Raw genomic sequence first — 21,443 nt, forward strand, 5'->3', positions numbered from 1 at the left:
GAAGAAGAGGTAGACAGAAGAAGAGATGGATTGACAACTTAAAGAGTGACAGGAATGGACTTCATGGAGACTCAAACACGGATACACAATCATCAGGGGTGGAGACAATTGGTGGATTGCTCATCAATGATGGTGCCCCAACGACCAATGCGGTTATAGGAGTGGTGATGATGACTCTTATTTTTAGCACAAAATTATTTTATTTCCTCACCTCTATGCTCTGTTTAGCTCTATTAATCCCTCACAACCCATACTCAACACCACTCTCAACTCCCCACCCATATGCCCAGACCAAAACTGGCCACTTCATTGATTCTGTTGTTCATTTCCCCTTCAGGAACGCTTAGCCCCATTGCTATCCTATCCCAAAGAGTAATTCCTTTTAAAAATAATTATTTAATACTGCGGGTTATTAGACGGGACAAAGAAGGATGAAAGGGGTCAGAAACTAAGGCAGGTATATCCGTAATAAGTACATTGATGAGGAGTTCTGAGGGCAGTAGAAACTTGGAGGAGAAGGATATATAATATCTAAGGTAAATAGATTTGCATAATCATTTACGGTTACTTAAAAATAACCCTGCATATATTATACATATACCTGCAATCTGACTGGATAATAATGGCCTTCAGCCAAAGTACATGGATTTACATTTTGTATGGTTGAGAAATAACTGTACAGTCATAACGCAAAGTTGTCTCTCATAACCAGAGTTCAAGATATTGCATAATTCACAAGTAACTGCACAACTGTGGGTCATAAATTGTAGAAAAGAATAACTGAACTCTGCTTTGCTGGGACAACTCAATTTCAGTGTAGGGTCCACACTCCTATCTCACAGCATTCTAAGCTTTCATTTTTAAAGGAAATGTTAACACAATGCATTTGATTTAAAACAATTTAGAAAGTGTACTGGTGGTTACAAGATGGAATCTGTTGATAGCAACCTCTATCATAGGACACAGGTATTAAATTTTTATAATCCTGGTCCATGCCAGGTGACCTGGGAAAAGGAAATGAAGAGCAGCTTCTTACCAACATTCCTGTGTGTCATATATGTATTCCGTGGATGACTTCTAAAAGCATACTCTATTAGTACGGAGATGCAAATATAAGTTTAATAAAATTCAATTCCAATAAAATCAAATGTGGGCAACAGCATGGACATCTGCCGTTGTTTCTTTGCTCTTCCACAAACAGCAGTATACAACACTTGAAGTTCCAGTATTTACAGCAGCTATAGCAACATGCACTTGATTACCTCAAGACAGTTCTTCGAGAAATATTTTTGAGTCAAGAGAACAAGCTGTAGGGTAGCTTCACTACTTCTAGACCATTTTAATTGGTTCTGCAAAGAGAAGCATAGGACAGAGAGTTTATTTCCAGTAGATTGCCTGGTTGTTGAACCTGCCTTATATGGAAGTGTCAGTAGCAGCCCTGATTTTTTCATATTTGAAAAACAAGATGTGGCATCAAATATTCAGAGAATCCATGTTACCTAGGTCATATAATCTGCACACAAGTTTCTCTGATGCCACTGTCTCCCCTCAAAAAGAGCTCGTAAACAACTTCGTTTGTAATTTTTCCAAAAACCATTCACACAGGCAATATGTGCCAGCATATATAAGACACAGACCTAATAGGTCATGGGAAAGCCTTAGTGATTTCAGAAACAGAACCAGGTTCTTGAATATAAGCTTTAATAGAAATTCTTTTTGTACCTCTACTTGTCATCCATAGGTTAGAAGAAATCTAAAATGTGACACCACCAGTGGACAAATACAGTTACAAATATTAAACTAGCCCTAGCACGTATTGCTCTTAATGAGGTCATTCAAGTGAAATAGTGAACTTCTTGCTGTCTTGTATAATTGCACTGTATGGTGTGTGGGAAAGTTTGTTTACATAAAAGAATCTGGCAAGATCTGCTTTAATCTCACTTAAAACTAACCTAAAATTTAACCAGTTGTAGAGCCAATGACTACACCATCAACAATAGTCTGAAGTACAGTAGTTAGTAGCTCTGGTGCCTCTATATCATGAATACTTTTGTTCAACTCCTTTCTCTTAAACACAGGCAGTCAATCATAACTCTCCAAGGCAGGCTGTCATGGTTTGCAACAGGAGGAACTACCTGTAAAAGATATCTACTCTGTAGAACAATGGAGCAGCTTGCAGCACCAAAGCAGTGAAGTGGATAAACAGATTATCTAATGTCTTTAAATAAGCAGGTTTGCCTGTAGTAATGTCCACTGCCAGTCCATCTATTATTAAGCATGAGTGCTTGTCTTGGAGTGCTACAGTTGACAGAGAAATGTTTGCAGACAGCATGTCTATGCCCTTCATTTGAACCAATGAGGTGGACAATGTCATCAGTTCATGCTCCAGAACAGCAGTTCTCTAACAGGAGTCCAGGGCTCCCAGGAGGAGGGGCGGGGGGGGAGGTTTCAGGGGTCTGCCAAACAGGGATGGCATTAGACTCATTGGACACCAGGGCAGAAAGCCAAAGCTCTGCAGTGCAGGGCTGAAGCCCAGGACCCCAAGCCCCACCACTCGGGTCTGAAGCCGAAGCCTAAGCAACTTAGCTTTATGGCACCCCCTGTGGCAGGGCCGTCCCTAGCTATTCTGAGGCCCTACGCAGCCCACTCTACAGCGGAGGGAAGAGGGAGGCCTCTGCGGTGGCACAGCCCCAGGCCTCCGCTGGGGGTGGGGGTGGACTTGGGGGACAGAGGGGAACCACCCCCCAGCACTCATCAGCAGCGCGGCTGGGGCCAGGTCTGCACTTCCCGCCACCAGTGAGTGCAGCCCCAGCCCTGCTGCAGAGCTCAGGGGAGTGGGGGCGGGGCTGGAGCAAAGCAGGAGCGGGAAAGAGGTGGGGCGGGGCAGAGGCCCTGGGGAAGAACCAGAGCAAGGACTGGAGCAGAACGCAGCTGCGCAGGACACCAGGAGATTTGGTGCCCCCAAATTTCCTGGTGCCCTACGCAGCTGCATACTTTGCATATGGCTAAGGACGGCCCTGCCCTATGAGGCCCCGGGCAATTACCCTGCTTCCTACCCCCTAATGCCACTCCTGGCTTTTATATGCAGAAAAACAGTCATTGTGGCACAGGTGGGCTGTTGAGTTTTTAATAGCATGTTGTGGGGGAAAGAGGGCTCAAAGAAAAAGGTTGAGAACCCCTGCTCCAGGACATACCTGAAATTTATTTGCCAAGAAGATTCTTTGCCAGCGAGGAAAAAGAGTATGTTTGTCTGCTTTCAAAATACTTGCCTTTTTTGTTTGTTTTGTTTTGTTAATTACAACTGTGAGAACTTCATTCAACATTTCCAACAATGAAACATGAGAAGATAGCTAGTTAGCACGATTTCATCTTGCACAATTCATCTCTTGGAAATCTCACATCATAGAGTCCATACACAGCAGCAGCAGCCAACACTACTGCCTTCCTCGTCCTAAGTTCAGTTGCCAGCTTGTATTCATAACAGCTCAAAAGAGAAGAAAGTACAGTATCATCCAGATCCCTTGCTATTGTTTTCTTAGATACAAAATCATCTATTCCTTCTTGAAAGCCATCTTTCTTTAAGAACCATGCCTGTTTTTCCTGACTGCGGAATTAAGACAAACTACCACCTGAGTAGTCCATAATGAGGAGAACAGTGGTTCTTCGTATCTGCAGAAGATTGTTGAACTTTCTGGAGCTCTAATCCAAAAATGTGAAATTCCCTTTGGAAAGAAAGACAAAGTACTGTCTGCTTTGCTGACCACCACTGGAAGCATTAGCCTGCCCTCAAGCTAGATGTGGATCTAGTTATATCGTAAAGAGTCTCACCTGAACGGCAGTTCTGATTCTAGACAAGGTAACATCATGGCAAATTTTCAATGCTTTTCTTTGGCTTTAGGGAGTTTGGCAAACTTACACAATCATCTGACAACTGCTCTGGGGTTGTACACTACAAAGATGAAAGCCTGACTTGTGGCATCTTGAACCCCCACTAAACTTAAATTCAACCACTTTCGCGTGTTAAGGCACTGTGCCTTGCCTATGCTAGACTTTTAAAATGTTAGTCAGCACGTTAGCTAACATCACACTTTAAATTCAAGTCTACACAAGACCTCAATGGGTAGCTCTCTCTTTGACTCTCTATGTGAAGTCTGTCAGCTCTTCCTCTGTGAGGGGATGGAGGAGATCCTGCCCAGGAGGTGGAATTAAGAGTAAGGTCCAAACATGGCACAGGGAAGGAATGTTTCCTGCATCAGGGAACTGTGGCTGCTCCACAGCAAGCGAGGAATGGGGACACAACACAGCCACTTTTCTCCTCAAATGTGTCTGCAGTCAGATACAGAAGAAATCACACAGCAGAGCCTATAAATGGAGGATTTATTTTTGTTTTGCTTCAACTAAATAGCAGCCACTTAGAAAGAGGTGCAGATTCTGTTCTGTGCATATGGAAATGCAAGAGGAAAAAGGCACCAACCGCAGCCCGCTCTGGTCTATTGGGATAGAGGCAGTGTTGCTGTAGGTGCTCAAGGGAAGGAGACAGAGCTGCCTAATGAGATGTGCCTGCAAGCACGTGAAGAGAGGTGGAAGCCAGCCTTAGAGATGTTGGGACTCTAACGGGCAGAGTGGCCTAAGCTCCAGCTATCTGTTCTTTTCTTCTGATCCCCAGTGGTTCAAGAAAAATTTGAATCAAACATTCTACACACATTTCACAAAGCTGTAGCTATGTTCTTAATATGGCTCAAAATTTCCTGACTTGAATGCAAAATATTATCCTTAAAACTACATTCAAGTTTAATTTCTTAGTACTTTTTGTTGTTTTTCTAAAAAAATAAAGGGTACCTTCAGCATTTAGCACATCTTTACCTATATTACAAGCTCTGCTTGTAACAAATTTAGGAGTCACACAGGATTTTTAAATTCTGCACAAGCAAGGATCAAAGTGTGCAGAATTTTGAAATTCCTCATAAACTACTGAAGGATTTTATCATATTGTATACAGTCTCCAACACCAAATAATACATTTTCTACACTAGTATTTGTCTATGAAGCGTTTTCTATGCAGGTATTAAAACCACAGTTCAGAACATCAGCAAGAAGTTGCTCACACATGTGCAAAATAGTTCTTATTGCGTTGCTAATTTACTGTTTTCTTCTGACAAATCAGCGAAGAGACTACTTTCAGTAGAGATTAGCTACATAGAAAGTTTCTAGGTATTGTGACAGACCCAGACCAGTGGGGTACAGGAGTCTGGTAGAAGGCAAATATACTAGCCACTGGATTAATAGTTTTCTGTTCCCTGAGTGACCAGAGCAGGGGCTGCCCTAGAGCAATCAGGAACCGGCTAGAACCAATTAAGACAGGCAAGCTAATAAAGACACCTGGAGCCAATTAAGAACTTTCTAGAATCAATTATGGCAGGCAGGCTAATCAGGACACCTGGTTTAAAAAGGACCTCCCATCAGTTAGTAGGGGGGAGCATAAGGAGCTCGGACGTGCTGCTGGAGGACTGAGGAGTACAAGCGTTATCAGATACCAGGAGGAAGGTCCGGTGGTGAGGATAAAGAATGTGTTGGGAGGAGGCCTCCGGAGTTCTAGCTGTCACGCAGCTATTACAGGAGGCACTCTAGACAGCTGCAATCCACAGGGCCCTGGGCTGGAACCTGGAGTAGAGGGTGGGCCTGGGTTCCCCCCAAACCTCCCAACTCCTGATCAGACACTGGAGGAGATGACCTAGACTGTGGGTTTCACCAGAGGGGAGGTCTCTGGGCTGTTCCCTGACCTACATGTGGATCAGCAGAGACTGCGGGGGTTGTTCTTCTCTTTTTCCCCCATGCTGGCCAGTGATGAGGTTATCTGAGTGAACGGCAGATTTGAGCCACGAAAGTGGCGAAACTGAGGGCTGTCATGAATCTCTGAGGCAAGCAAATCCGCCAATAAGCACAAGACCCATCAAGGTAGAGGAGGAACTTTGTCACAGTATGAAGTTCAACATATGCCAAGTTCATTTTAATAGTTTTAGCCTTTTTATAAACACTGCAGAAAGTATTTATTTCACCCTCATGTAACTCAGACACAACTATCATTTTGTGCTCCAAACAAGGAATGACCTTTTGGGCTGAGACAATGAACAAAAGGCTTTTGCCCAAACAGGAATTTTTTCTAGGCTTACAAATCACTGCTGGAGGTGGGGAAGACACATAATGAAAGTAACACCATAATCTTAAACGAAGCATTTGCTACTACGAAATGTTTTGTTCGTTTTTTTAAAATAAATAATTCATGCTCTGATCACCTGGGTCCAGTTCATTTTCTTCCAATTCAGGAAAGATGGTGGGAATGTACCATAAAAAGACTAAACCATTAACAGAAGTAATTCTTTTGTGCTAGAGTAATCCTGCAAAAGCTGCAAACTTGGGCTAATAAGGGTTTTCCCTGCTGTTTGGTCTTTTCCAGTATGCCACATCATTTTCTGTGAGGTGGAAGAGTGTCACATACTGTGGCATGCTACAGAATCTGTGTGATACAAAAGGTTTCCTTCTTTTGATCTGCAAAGAATCTGTGTATCACACATGATACCAATGAGTCCTGGCAATTACTATTTGATATCTATAACATTCAGTAACACTAATACTGAAGGAACATTAATTTGGTCCATTTGTAACTTTTAATACACATTGACTGGAGTAAGGTTACCAACTGGCAATAACGTAGTGACATTTATTTTAACATTGCTGCCATAGTGGCTCTCAGTACATCATTTACAAATGCTGTAAAAATTCAATTATCTTGCCAGGAACATTTTATTATTATTGCACACCTCCTTTACTTTACTTACCAAGTTCCCAACAAATCTGATTTGCCTTATTTAATTTACATGAGCAAAATTAAGTGTTACTGAGTTAGATGCTTATTTAAGCTTCTCTTTGGCTTCAGATGCTAAGAAAAAATCCATCAGGTGAAAAATCCATTTAATCCCCTTTAGTATTTCAAAAATGTAAATTACACTAGCTAAACATTCAGCTTTTAAAAAGAAGCCATTATGTAGGCTATCCTATTTGCACTCGGACTATGTGAATAATAAGAAAAATCCACATTAAAGGTCTAGCAATATTACAATGAATCCAAAGCAACTGAGACCTAAATACAAAATCCCAGTGGAACCTAAACTCAATGGGACCTTTACATTAATGACTTGGATGCTGGAGTAGACAGCATACTTATAAAACCTGCAGAAAATACCAACCTAGGAGGGGCTGCAAAGACTTTAAAATTTAAAAAATGACCATGACAACCTGGAGAATTGGTCTGAAATCAAGACAAAATTCAGTAAAGATAAATACAAAGTACAATACTTAGGAAAGAAAAATCAAATATACAAATATAAAATGGGGAGTCACTGGCTAGCCAACAGTAGTGCAAAAAAGGATCAGTGGATCACAAACTGAATATCAATCAGTGTGATGTTGAGAAAAAGGCAATGTCATTCTGGGGTATATTAACTACTCAGCACTGGAGAGACCTCAGCTGAAGTACAGTGTCCAGTTTTGGGCACCCCACTTTACGAAAGTTATGAACAAATTAGAGAGACAAGAGGTTTAGGGTACATTAGCATCAGAAAGACCCATGGCAGTGAGTCTCATAGCCTGGGTTAACTGATTTTGGCTCACACCACAGAGCTAAAAATAGCAGTATAGATGCTTGGGCTCAGCTCCAAGACCCTCACCCCTTGACAGGTTTCAGAGCCCAGGCTCCAGCCCAAGCATCTACACTGATCTTTTGACCTGGGCTCTGAGACTTGCTACCATGGGTTTTTCTTTTTGCTGTGTAGACATACCCTTAGAAAACATGAGCTATGAGGAAAGGTTGAAAGAACTGGGCATGTTTAGTGTCGAGGTGAGAAGGCTGAGGGGAAATATGAAAAGAGTCTTCAACCCTCTAAAGGGTTAATATGAAGAGGACTATTGTCAAGGTTCCTTCCCCACTCTGAACTCTAGGGCACAGATGTGGGGACCTACATGAAAGACCCCCCCTAAGCTTATTCTTACCAGCTTAAGTTAAAAGCTGCCACCACCAAAGCGTTACACAAAGAACAGTGAAAGAGCCCACTTGGAAATGTCTTTCCCCCGAAAATCCCCCCCAAGCCCTACACCCCCTTTCCTGGGGAAGGTTTGATAAAAATCCTCACCAATTTGCATAGCTGAACACAGACCCAAACACTTGGATCTTAAGAACAATGAAAAAGCAATCAGGTTCTTAAAAGAAGAATTTTAATTCAATAAAAAATAAAAGAATCACCTCTGTAAAATCAGGATGGTAAATACCTTACAGGGTAATAAGATTCAAAACATAGAGAATCCCTCTAGGCAAAACCTTAAGTTACAAAAACACACAAAAACAGGAATATACATTCCATTCAACACAACTTATTTTATCAGCCATTTAAACATAACAGAATCTAACGCATATCTAACTAGATTGCTCATTAACGCTTTACAGGAGTTCTGACCTGCATTCCTGCTCTGGTCCCAGCAAAAGCATCACACAGACAGACAGGACCCTTTGTTTCTCCCCCCCTACAACTTTGAAAGTATCTTGTCTCCTCATTGGTCATTTTGGTCAGGTGCCAGCGAGGTTATCTTAGCTTCTTAACCCTTTACAGGTGAAAGGGTTTTTCCTCTGGCCAGGAGGGATTTAAAGGTGTTTACCCTTCCCTTTATATTTATGACAACTACGCTCAATTGTTCTTTGTGTCCCCTGAGGGTATGACAAGAAGTAATGGGCTTAATTTACAGCAAGGGAGATTTAAGTTAGATATTACAAAAAAACTTTCTAACTGTAAGGATAAACTATGGAATAGATTACCTAGGGAGGTTCCCTGTCATTGGAAGTTTTTAAGTACAGGTTGAACAAACCCCTGTCATGGAAGGTTTAAGTATACTTAATACTGTCTCAGCGTGAGTGGACAGACTAGATGATGTCGAGATCCCTTCCAGCCCTACATTTCTATGATTCTAAATAAAATAACAAGCTCCTTATCTCAAAGAGAAGATATATCAAAGTAATATTAAGATTCCCACAGTATGGGCATTTTCTGTCTTCTCTTTTCAAAATTAGGAGTACGACTTGGTAGGCTGAGAAAACAATACCATGTGTGCACAGGGTATTGTATTAGCATTGCTGCCTGTCAATTAAGAACTTCAGAGTCTAACCCAATAGCCCTGGATCACTGACTTTGAGCATGTAGAAGTTTAAATGCAGTGTAATACGTTAAGTGAATAACTGCAGCCTTACCTATGCATTCTTAATGCTTTTGTAGGACTAAATTAGCACCCTAACCTTACTTAAGGTTTTGGTATGCCAATTTTAGATTTTCTGTGTTTGAAGTTGATACACTTTTCCCTTCTCTCTGACAGGCAAATAAAGTCCTTAGAGCTCCAGGCTGCATGCAAAAATCAGTCAAACAATTGCGTGTGACAATTACAAATCCAAAGCAATTCTAGCAAAAGCTTCTTAAACACACACAGCTTCCCTTCCCCGTCCCAGTCACTGACCTCTATAGCATTCCTGGATCACCGGTATTAACTTCATGAGAACATGGTCCATTCCTCTCCCAGGATTTTCTTCAAGACCAAAGCCGTGCTCCCACTAGTTAACACAAAAATAAAACGGAAAGAGGTTAGTATTAAAATCACCCCCACTAGCACAACACTAGAGTCTTGCCATTTTGATAGCAGCATCTGCCGGGACTGCTTGAGTGGTCATAAACCAAAGAGGTCTTTTACTTGGTCTCTTGCACAAGAATTTTAATGAAGAACATGTTCACTATGACTACAAGTAATGAACAACAAGACCTCACTGAGAAAATAAAATTGACCGTGAACACCTGAGCAGCAGAGAGTTATCTTGCGTGTCAAGCCCAAATTTCTGTTTTAATTAATACAGTAGCAATCTGTGACTAGCAAGAATATTACACAGAGTAAATGAGGTCTGGTAGTTATAGCAGACTAATGGGAACCAGGAGATGTGGGTCCTATTTCCAACTCAGCCACTGATTCCTTGTGACATTCAAGAATGCTGCCTATCTTTTGGACTTCAATTTGCCCAACTTCAAAATGGGTATCAGGTTCCCTCCTAAGATTTTAGAGACAGGTGGAAACAAGCCAACACACATCATTGGTCACCCAAAACTAAGGTAGTTGGAAAAAATTAAAAATACAGTTCAAAAATATTTGTTTTGCTATTATTTTACACACAATTAAAGCTTAAAAGAAACAGGAAAACTTTCAGGGAACTGAATGCATGGAGGTAAAAAATTACAGCATAGTGGTTGCATTACCCTTTAAGGCTTTGAGAACGCTCTGGCATTAATAAAGCTTATCTAGCTCAGAGGATGTTGTGAAGCTCAATATTTGTAAGGCACTTACTTTTAAGTATTACTGTATGCACTCAGACAGAGTCACTTGTCTGGTTAAAGCAACAGTTCAGTATTAATGGCTGCATAAAGATATTCTCTCCCAATATCATTCTACAGGACCATAAAGTTCTTCACTATAGGTAGGCAGGGTGGGAGTGACTAACAAAGTGAGCCTCTCAGGAGCCTGCTGGGATTTTTGAGTTAAGTGATCCATAATATACAAAATTTCTATATAAAGCTCCGAGCTCTCACTTCCAGTACCATCACCGCTCTACACAGAACAGTTGTCTTGTAGGCATAACAATCAGGAACTCTGATAAACAGGAAATAAGAAGCATTTAAACAACAAACCTACAAAATATACAAGATATACTGATCAATAAAAGGCTTAACCCATAGTTTTAATTCAGAGAATTTGTAGCACCATTCTTAATCTGGGCTGAAAGAGGTAGGTATGGAACCCCTACTCTAAACAAAACACTACGTTAAAAAGAACACAGACTGCTCAAGTGGACGTATCGTCAGTATAACCATCACTAGTGATTTCTTGGCTGTATATGTGCTCTTCTCATCCTTGCAAATTACAGTCATGATTGTACCTCCTCTCTGTTACCTTACTCACCACCACTACGCACTACACACATGGCCTCCATTGCCTATTGTTTGTCAGACAGGAGCTACACTCCAATGAGCCATCAGAGATTCAGCGAAGCAGGTCTCAGCTATGACCTCTGAGCCGATATTAAATGCCCAAAAACTTCATTAAGGCAAAGTTAAGGTTGCCAACTAGTGCTTTGTACCCTTCCAAAACTATTTTCAGCAACACTCAAACTTCCGAAAACCAGGAAATGAAGAGTTAGCACCCTTGCAGCACAACCTTAACTAAACCATCTTTGAGCAATATCAGCACATGGATGTTAGAGCATTCCAATCATCATTATTAAACCAGAAATTCTGGTCTGAGGGCAAAACTTTCAAAAGTTGCTCCTGCAAAGTGAAGACAGAGAGCAAGGAACATACATAACACATATTCTTTGACGGATGCCAAGGGTAGGGCTCGAAATCATAGTGCATGCATGTAGTTCAGGTTCAATGACCACAGCATGTCTCCTTGAAACACTGAGTTAATGTGACAGACTACTTGGAAACCCTTTGGTTGTTGAAGGACCCTTACAATAACCCACAGTTTGGACTACGGGAGTGTGAATAGCAGTGTGCACCCATGTGCTGCAGTGTAACTCTCCCGCGTAGTAATTGTGGGCACAAACGAAAAGGTTCCTAAATTTGCATTAATGTAATCCTGTTTGAAGAGGGCTACCTTAACATGAACTAGGACCCCCGCCATCCTAACTGCAGGGCATTGTAGACGTCGCCCAAGTCTTGCTACACATGCACATTAACATTCTTTTTGGCTCAAGCTACTGGCGCTCCAACTTGGGGTACCCGAGTTAATACTGAATAACTTCAACATCACACACACAAACACACAAAGTGGCAGTGGGTACTGTGCACTAGCCAAAATAAATCCCAAGCAGCTAAGGGAGGATTACAGCCATAGCTTGGGCCACGATGTGTGCAAAAAAAGTTACAAAATCACCTGATTCTTCCAAAACACATGATTTATTTTAGGGGAGTACCTCAGGAACTTCTTGAGCAAGTGGTCTAAGTGCCAATGGGACCACTAATAGTACCCAGCACACACACACACACACACACAGAGCACACAAAATTTCAAGACAATCTGAGTCAGCATGTAGATTTTAGAGAACTAAATAGTTATATTATAAACAATAAGAAATGTTCACCCTATAACTACAGTACACCTGCAGCTTCACTATGATTGCCCACTTCACATCCCCAATAGCCGAACGCCCACTCCCGCCACCCCATGCTCTCCTCATACACCACTGATTCCTGACATCCGTGTTCACTTTTAAATGTCCTCTCTATACTGCCAGCTCCCCATGGTGCACTGGAGAAACAGAATCATCTTAACTTTCTATGGTCACTGTAAAAGAGTGGAGCTGGTAAGTCAGCAAAGGCAGAAAGAAATTTGTAGCCTGTGTCAGAGCTGTTATCAGAATGTATGTTCATACGCGCACAGAGTCTGAAGTTTGTGGGAACCCTGGTGTTTCGGTCAGAGGAAATGAAAGAAACGAAAAAAAAATTGTTTCCTCTGTACAAGTTAATAAATATTTTACTAAAAAAGTCAAATACAAAATTCAACTGTCCTATGGAGAGTTATTTCAACAAAATTTGGAGACAATATTCAGTTATGGTCATGTGAAACAGAGGAATTTTACTCAAGCTCTGTGTTTCAACAATCACACACATTTTCAGAGGGAAGGGTTTGCCTTCCTAATCAAACCCAATCATTCCCAAGCAAGCACTCCAACACTTTGATCTAACTGTGATGGCTTCTCTTTCAAACAGCAGAGGACATGTCCTTAACTCAAACTTCTGTAGGAAATGAGGCCTTTTTCTTTCCTTTATCCAACGATGAGAATCATTCTTATCAAATGCCTCTCTAGTGCAGTCCTGTTTGCATGCATACACTGTGCTTCAACTCTGAACCTGGTTTTTACTCCTGTAATGGTCTTCATGGAGTTTTCCCTTCACCTGTTCTGTAATTTCCAATAATCACCCTTCATTCTACCAGCAATTTCACTCTCTTGTTCCCTCTTCAAACTATTTTGCTAGCTAATTTCCATTGCAACTACACTTAAAATCATACTCCAAACTCATCCTGTGATATTAGCTCTTGCTGTTTTCTAAGAATATACAGTAGCTAGAACTTCATGAAAAAGCAAATATGACAAACGCCCAAAAATCTAATGTTGCTTCCATTAAAGGAATTTATGCAGTGCATGGTAGTGGCACTTTCTACAGAACAAACAACTTTACAAAAATCTGAAGAGCAACTAGCAAAAGACTAAACAGCCCCCCCCCCCCCAAAAAAAAAAAAAAAGTGAGTGCATCAGATGCAGGAAGCCTGCCAAATAATCAGTGGGGTTACTGGATGACCAAAGTGCTAAAGACCACTCCAGTAAGACTGCAGAGAAGTTCCAGACTGAGGTGTCAACACAGGAGGTTTTGGAACAAGTTGATAAATTAAACAGATAAGTCACCAGGACCAGATAGTATTCACACAAGAGTTCTGAAGGAATTCAAATGTGAAATTGCAGAACTACTAACTCTCATGTGTAACCTCTCTTTTAAACCAGCTTCTTCTATACTAGATGACTGGAGGATAGGGAATGACACACCAATTTTTAAAAAAGGCTCCAAAGGTGATCCTGGCAATTACAGGCCAGTAAGCCTAACTTCCACACTGGAAAATGGTTAACTATAGTAAAAAACACAATTATCAGACACATAGATTAACACAATTTGTTGGGAAAGAGTCAACACAGCTTTTGTAAAGGGAAATCATGCCTCACCAATCTATTCAAATTCTTTGAGGGGATCAACAAACATGTAGACAAGGGTAATCCAGTGGATACAGCTGTACCTGGACTTTCTGAAAGCCTTTAACATCCCTCCCCAAAGGCTCTTCAGCAAAGTAATCAGTCACAGAATGAGAAGAAAGATCCTCTCATGGATCAGTAATTGATTAAAAGACAGGAAACAAAGGGTAGGAATAACTGGTCAGTTTTCACAATACAGAGAGGTAAAACAGTGATGTCCCCTAGTGCTGTTCAGCATATTCATAAAGGATCTGGAAAAAAAGGGGGTAAACAGGTGGCAAAATTTGCAAACATACAAAAATCACTCAAGATAGTTAAATCCAAAGCTGACTGTGAAGAGTTACAAAGGGATCTCACTAAACTGAATGACCAGGCAACAAAATGGCAAATGAAATTCAAAGTTGATAAATGCTAAGTAATGCACACTGGAAAACAATCCCAGCTATACATACAAAATGATGGCATCGAAATTAACTGAAGAAAGATCTTGGAGTCATATTAGATAAATTTCTGAAAACATCTCCTCAGTGGGCAGCAGCAGACAAAAAAGGCTAACAATGTTAGAAACCATTAGGAAAGGGATGGATAATAAGGCAGAAAATATCATAATGTCACTATATAAATTGATGGTATACCCACACCTTGAATACCCCCTGCAGTTTTGGTTGCCCCATCTCAAAAAGATATATTAGAATTGGAAAAAGTACAAAGAAGGGCAACCAAAATTATGAAGGGTATGAAACAGCTTCTATATGAGCAGAGATCAAAAAGACTAGGACTGTTCAGCTTAGAAAGGAGACAACGGAGACAGGATAAGACAGAGGTCTATAGAATCATGAACGGTATGGAGAAAATGAATAAGTAAGTGTTATTTACTTCACGTAACACAAGAACCAGGGATCACCTAAGAAAATTAACAGGTTGCAGGTTTAAAACAAACAAAAGCAAGTCCTTCTTCACACACAACGTCACCTTGTGGAACTCGTTGCCAGGGGATGTTGTGAAGATCAAAACTACAACGGGGTTCAAAAAAAGAACTAGATAATTTCCTGGAGGACAGGTCCATCCCTGGACATTAGCCAAGAGGGTCGGGGATGCAACCCCATGCTCTGGGTGTCGCTAAACCTTGGACTGCCAAAAACTGGGAGTGGATGATAGGGGACGGATCACTCGATGACTGCTTGTTCTGTTCATTCCCTCTGAAGCACCTGGCATTGGCCGCTGTCAGGAGACAGTATACTGGGCTAGATGGATCACTGGTCTGATCCAGTATGGCTGTTCTTATGTTCTTAACTTTTTATTCACAAACATGTTCATATCGTGGGTGTGCAACCACATACATGCAATATTTAATGTAACAGCTGTTAGCACTTTCTAGAAACTATCTGATAATGCCATTAAAAAGTCATTTTTTGGTCTCCACTTCAGTCATTTTGTTTTCACTGATGAACTTTTATCAATTCACTTACTCTTTGATCAGAAAATGTTAAGTGAAATCTCATTAACCTCATCAGAAAAAAAACTGATTGCTCACAGAATTAAGTTTCCATTCTTCAGTAAGGCTTCCTGTTGCAATAACTTGCTCCTCTTGTGCCACAAAGATTTTTCAGCTGTATCTTTTCAAAGGAAAATATCAGGTTTCTAACACAGTGAACCTATCTGTTAAAAGTCTAACTGACAATTCACTAGTTTCCACCCTGCTTCAACTTGCTTTTTCTTCCGTAGCAGAACAGCCTTGATCTATGATAGTTCCTTGCAGAGTTCATTTATTAGTTTCCCAACAGAAGTATTTTCCCAACAGAAAAATAAAAGCACAATTTATTAAAAAAAGACAGACATTTGCAAAACTGGGTCTAATAGACTGCATTGTCATCTATATATAAAAATAAGAAATTACATTTTTTTAAAAAAAGAAAAAGTGTTAAAGCTCTGCCTTTAAACCAAAAGCAGAAAGCAAATGCAGTATTAAGCCTGAGGAGATGAGCCATACCTACCACAGTGATGGGCATAGCCTATATTGGCAATTGTTTATCCACATAAAGTACGTTGTTCAGCCTCAAGACCTATTTCTGTTCTGATATACCCTTTAAAAACTTGCTCATTCACTTTCTCCCACCAGCCAACTTTTCAAAATAGTGTGCTATCTTCTTACAGAGGACTAACTATTGAGTAATATATAATTGCTATTTGCTGCTACTGTATTTTCCCCTGCTAATTTCCACCACTTAAATTATGCTGTAACTTAAAATATGTACATTGGCCTCATATTCTGTATGCTGTATGTTATTTCCCGTAGGTTACTCTTCAGGAAAAAATAATTTAAAAATAAATCAGGTTAAATCTCTGATTTACCTCTTGGGCTTAAGCACTTTATTTAAAAAGCCTCAAAACACCAAAAATATTGCTTATATCCCTCAGGACAGAGAAATACTCGATAAATGGTACAACAAATCCAAAGGAACATGTTACAAGTGGAATTTGTCCGTGTTTCTTAGAAAAATGAACAACAGTACTATGTGGTATTGGTCTGTCACCCTGGCTATTTAAATACAGTATTTGGGACTAGTGAAATGAGAAACAAAATTAAAGCAAGCAAGGATAAGAGAAAATGCTAAGCAGACCTACTACTTATCTTCATTTCTCACTCTTCTAATATGAAGTAGCTTTAAACTACTTTTCCATGTGATTTTTCTGAAGAAGGATTATTTTTTATTAAGTCAGGGTGGCCATTGTCACTTACATTACATTAACACCCGCAGTTAGGCTCTGTTGTGCTACACACTGCACAAGTATCTAATAGAGAGACCATTACTGCCCTAAAGAGCTTTCAGCAGATAGTTTGTAGATTGCTTGCTTACTCTTTTCTCAGTATTCTGTCAGTTAGTTACAGAGCAGAACTACGCATTAAGTTTAGGAGAAGCTGCCAACTACTTTGCAGCTCTCTGTACTACAAATAAAAATAGAGCACAAATCACAGTTAGAATTGAATGAGGCTTCTGGACTGTAATTTAAATATTGCTTCATCACTGGGAATGAAAAAACTACTAACATGCCAGAATATAACCAATGCCAGGTGAAGACAAAATCCTGCTTGTATCTGGATCACAAAGGAAGCTCAGTTTGTGTAACATTATAAATCAAACTTCTACTTGGCCTATTATAACAATAAGTCACTATATAGTGTATACCTCAGGTGCATTGCCAAGAACAAGGCCAAAGGTTTGTATCTTCAACCACTCCAGCCTACTATTGGATTCCCTAGAATGACTTTATATTGGACTATGCTGCACAATTTGAAATTTCATTTTATCAAAAACAAAAGTATTGTTTTTGTTTCACAATGAACAGAATTTGATAGAAGCAGGTTGATAAAGTATGGGTAACACCTTTCCTGTATACTTTTGGCAATACTTATTGTAAAATTAAACTGAGATTAAAAGTGTATCTTTTGTAATAGAAAGCCGAACCTCAAAAGTTACCGGAAGGAACAACTAGAATCATATAGAGTGCAGGATAGGGAAGAGGCAGTTTAACATGGCCTCTTATAACCTTTTCTTCCCACTCCCAACCTCCACTAACTTGAGTTCCAGGGTCTAGAAACTGACCAAGTTACTCTGGAGTGAAACTTGTATGCAGTGAGGGACCACATTTCAAACCAGCCCAGCCACTTTTCTAGTGCTGCTACCAGATTGGAAGATGAAGTGGTGGTTTCTCTTTTAAGTCCTTCTATTAACGTACCCATCGTTCAAAGACTTCCAAGTGAGAACAACTTCACCTCCCAGTGCTGTGCCGCACTAATGCACCTGGACCTATTTGAAGTGATCCCTAGACTGAAGAAAGCTGAACAAGGAACTGTTCTAAGGGATACAGTTCGACTTCTTGATCTAGCAGACCAAGTTTAGATGGTGGCAAGAGAAAATATCTGAGTAGGGAGAGTGTGATGGGATCCCCAGGGTGCAGCCCGGGACTGCTGTGCCCTCGAATTCTCTCCAGCCTGGGCTGTGTATCACAATGCCTTGCTATTGACCAGCAGCAAACCCCTCCAGGCGCTGTTATCACTCAACACAACCGCATGTGGAGACCCCATACCCAGCTAGATTGCAAGCATGCTCCCAGAGCCGCTCATGAATCATACAGAGAAATGCACCAGAGCCAGATCCCCCCAGTTCCCAGCACTGTACCTCAGGAATATACCGTCTTGCACTGCTCAAGATGGACAGTGCAAATGTATTAATTGGTTTACCACTTCATCAATGGAAAGTGGATATTCTCCAGCCTTTGCAAAACCTGAGCAGATTTGCCACACATTTCATACAAACTCACTGTTAAAGATAAACAGTAAAACAAATTTATCGACTACAAAAGATAGATTTTAAGTGACTATAAGTGTTAAGCAAAAAGTCAGCGTTATTTACCAAAAGAAATAAAATATAAGCACGCACTCTAAACTCTCAACCCTATTAGACTGGATAATAACTAGACTACACAGTTTGTCTCACCCCCCCTGGATACTGCAGTTCATACTACATAGATTTCATCCTTGAAATCTGGGCCAGTCCCCTCAGTTGAAGTCTTCAGAATATCCTTGCTGCTTGCCGAATAGGTGCGGGCAGGAGAAAGGGGAAGCCTGGGCTCCCTGTGTTCAGTTTTATACCCTCAGTCCATGTACTTGTCGAACAGAAGTCCAGGCATGTCTGGGGGACATTACTGAGTCTCCAGGCAAGGCTGAGCAATTCCCCTGGTATGCCCCTCTTGCTGGACAATAGTTGTTGATGCGTTGTTTGACACCCCACCTGGCTGTTGGTTGCCTTCCTTGCTGTTGCCTCTGGGGAGCTAATATCTGGCAGAGTCCCCAACTTACAGCATGTTTTAGTGACAACCATACAACACAGTTCTCATAAGTTCACATGCATTAATGATATACATATACGGATAGAGCAATTACTTTTAGCCGTTACTCCTGATACCTTACAAGGCATCCTTTATATGTAAGATCATTTATTATATAAACATAAGGAATATGGGGGTTACAAGAAGCTCCCCAAAGTATAGAATGTCACAGAGAGGGTTATAGACTTTGGCTACTTTTGCAACTACATAGAAATTTAAATTTATATTTTTAAAATGACAGACTGACAATACTCAATGCAGGTTGAATTCAGAATATGCATCTGTGTTACTCAATAATTCTGCATTCCCTTCATAAGTAGAACATTTTAAAAAAGCAACAAGTCTACAAAGCCCCAGCGTTGGAGTACTATATATATATTTTTAATGTGGGCAACATTAGAAAAAGCACATCACACAAAAAGCTGAAAATACTATTTACAACCACCACACATGTACCACAGTAGTAAAAACCAGGGGAAACAGAGGAACCTTACATGAGAGTCCCCCATGAGAGACAGAATTCTCCGGTACTAGCTTACTATGAGTGAAATCATATTCCACAGCAGAAAACCCTATGCAAATAATGTCTTGCTTAAAACCTCCAGCATTATAAATCTAGGAATAAGTGACAGGCATAGCCATAAAGCAAGACAACTTATGCTTGTGCAGGCCTCAAACTATAATAAGGCCAAGTCAATGGCCTCACCTTGATTTGCATCCAGAACAAATAAGTCAGTCTTCAGAGAACTGGTGCAACTGAGTCCACAAAGCTAAAAATCTCACGAAGGCAAGCAGCCAAACTCAGAACCAGTCCTCAAGTTGTCACCCAGGGCAGTCCCATTCAAACTGATCACAAAAGTATGGATGACCATTGAAAGGCCCAGAAACACAAATAACCTTATTAGATGTAATTGAAAAAAAATTGCTTCTTGCCATCAGAGAACCTGGGAGCCAAAAGCACCCATAAATTAAAAATCTCTTAGATGCAAAGTGGAAGAAACTTCTCAGGGGGGACAGAGTGACAAACACACAACTCTCAGAATCCTGCATTTGGCTTTGGGCCAGAAGAACAAATGTTCAATACAGGCGAGTCTCATCTTATGCGCATTTAACATGCACGAATTCAGCTTTGCGTGGTCGAGAAAAAAAAAAAAAAGAGAGAGAGAGAAAAAAATAATTTAAATACTGTACCTGTAGTACGGGCGATTCCGCCCACCATTACACTCAATGTAATTTTGACTATACGCGATTTTCACTTTACGTGCTGACTTCGGAACGTAACCCCAGCATAAGAGGAGACTCGCCTGCATCAACTACTGGGATCTTTCTAAGGCAAAAGAATTGACTAACGAAGAGTGATCCCATCTACCCCAGTCAAGGTTCGCAGGTGAGACAAGATTTTGAGGAAAATGTTATCACAGGCCTCTCATCAACCTAAAAAGAATCAGCCTGACCTTTATCCATTCAAGGAGGAAATCAAACAACCAACAAGAGTAATGCAGTCTCCGCAATAAACACAGTCAAAAGAAATCAGTCAAAAGAAAAAGGATCAAGGGAACCCAACTATTTACTCAGCACTATCCTAAGCATTAATTACTTCCCAAATTAAATTTGCATATAAGAACTAGATTTGTAAAATAAGATTTCTTGATAACCCCAACATGGTATTATATAAGTAAAAATTAACTCTTCCAAAATGTACAAATGTGAAACTCTTGTTCATTTAAACAAATCAGTACAATTTATGACAAGTTTTTTGAAGAATATTTTGTACGTATTGCATTTGATCCCTGATTTACAAAAATCATTATCTGTAATGTGATAGGTTTCAGAGTGGTAGCCGTGTTAGTCTGTATCAGCAAAAACAACGAGGAGTCCTTGTGGCATCTTAGAGACTACCAAATTTATTTGTATGAAGTGGGTTCTAGCCCACGAAAGCTTATGCCCAAATAAATTTGTTAGTCTCTAAGGTGCCACAAGGACTTCTCGTTTTATCTGTAATGTAATACTCTAGAGCCATCTATGAAAGCTCCTCTATTTCTACTCGGCAAGAAGCACTTGTAGTTGGAACAGACAGATACCTGACAATGTACACAATTATGCCGAAATGGTTTTTGTAAACCAGTGTCTGATCCAAATTTAGGTCATCTCTAAGAAGACATCATTGCAAGGTAACACTGACTAGCAGCACCAACCTAATAAATGGGAGACACACACCACACTATGCGATTTTTTTAAATGAAAGCATTGGATTTTAATTTTACAAGGTGTTTTTTCAGCACATCAAAAATACACACGATAATGTAAACAAGGAGAACCCAATTTCTTAACGTGAGAACCTGTTCTCCAAATACAGACACTCAAATTAGGCATGTAAATTTTATATGACAAGTGAGTAGCCAAAGGCCAGGTTTTGATAGATAATTAAGATGCCCTTGTTCAAATATTAGCTCCACAATATGCACCCCACTAATTCATATTTAAAAGTTTAAAAAACAGATTTTACATATTTTCTGGTTTTATGAATACAAAGACACTGGCTTAATAAAGTGAGCCTCCCTGAAAATGTAGACTATGTTACTTGAATTAATCTAAAACAAAATAAGAAACAAGAAAAAAAAAAAAAAAAAGGACTTCTGCTTATTTCAGAAAGCTAATGCCATGTTTATCC

At 40.2% G+C, this 21,443-nt stretch overlaps 1 protein-coding gene across 9 annotated transcripts in view; it reads right to left on the reverse strand.

Moving 5' to 3' along the window:
• Positions 1-21,443, reverse strand: part of WDFY3 (WD repeat and FYVE domain containing 3) — a 296,640-nt gene that overhangs the window by 210,900 nt on the left and 64,297 nt on the right. For 8 of the 9 annotated variants that reach the window (XM_043545050.1, XM_043545054.1, XM_043545049.1 and 5 more), the window contains exon 2: positions 9,553-9,646. The gene's annotated coding sequence lies outside the window, so the exon portion shown is untranslated. Of the gene's footprint in view, positions 1-1,262; positions 1,350-9,552; positions 9,647-21,443 lie in introns of all 9 variants that reach the window. The other variant, XM_037896800.2, reaches the window with a different exon arrangement.

Source organism: Chelonia mydas, chromosome 4 (genome assembly GCF_015237465.2).
Source record: "Chelonia mydas isolate rCheMyd1 chromosome 4, rCheMyd1.pri.v2, whole genome shotgun sequence".
Lineage (NCBI taxonomy): Eukaryota > Metazoa > Chordata > Testudines > Cheloniidae > Chelonia > Chelonia mydas.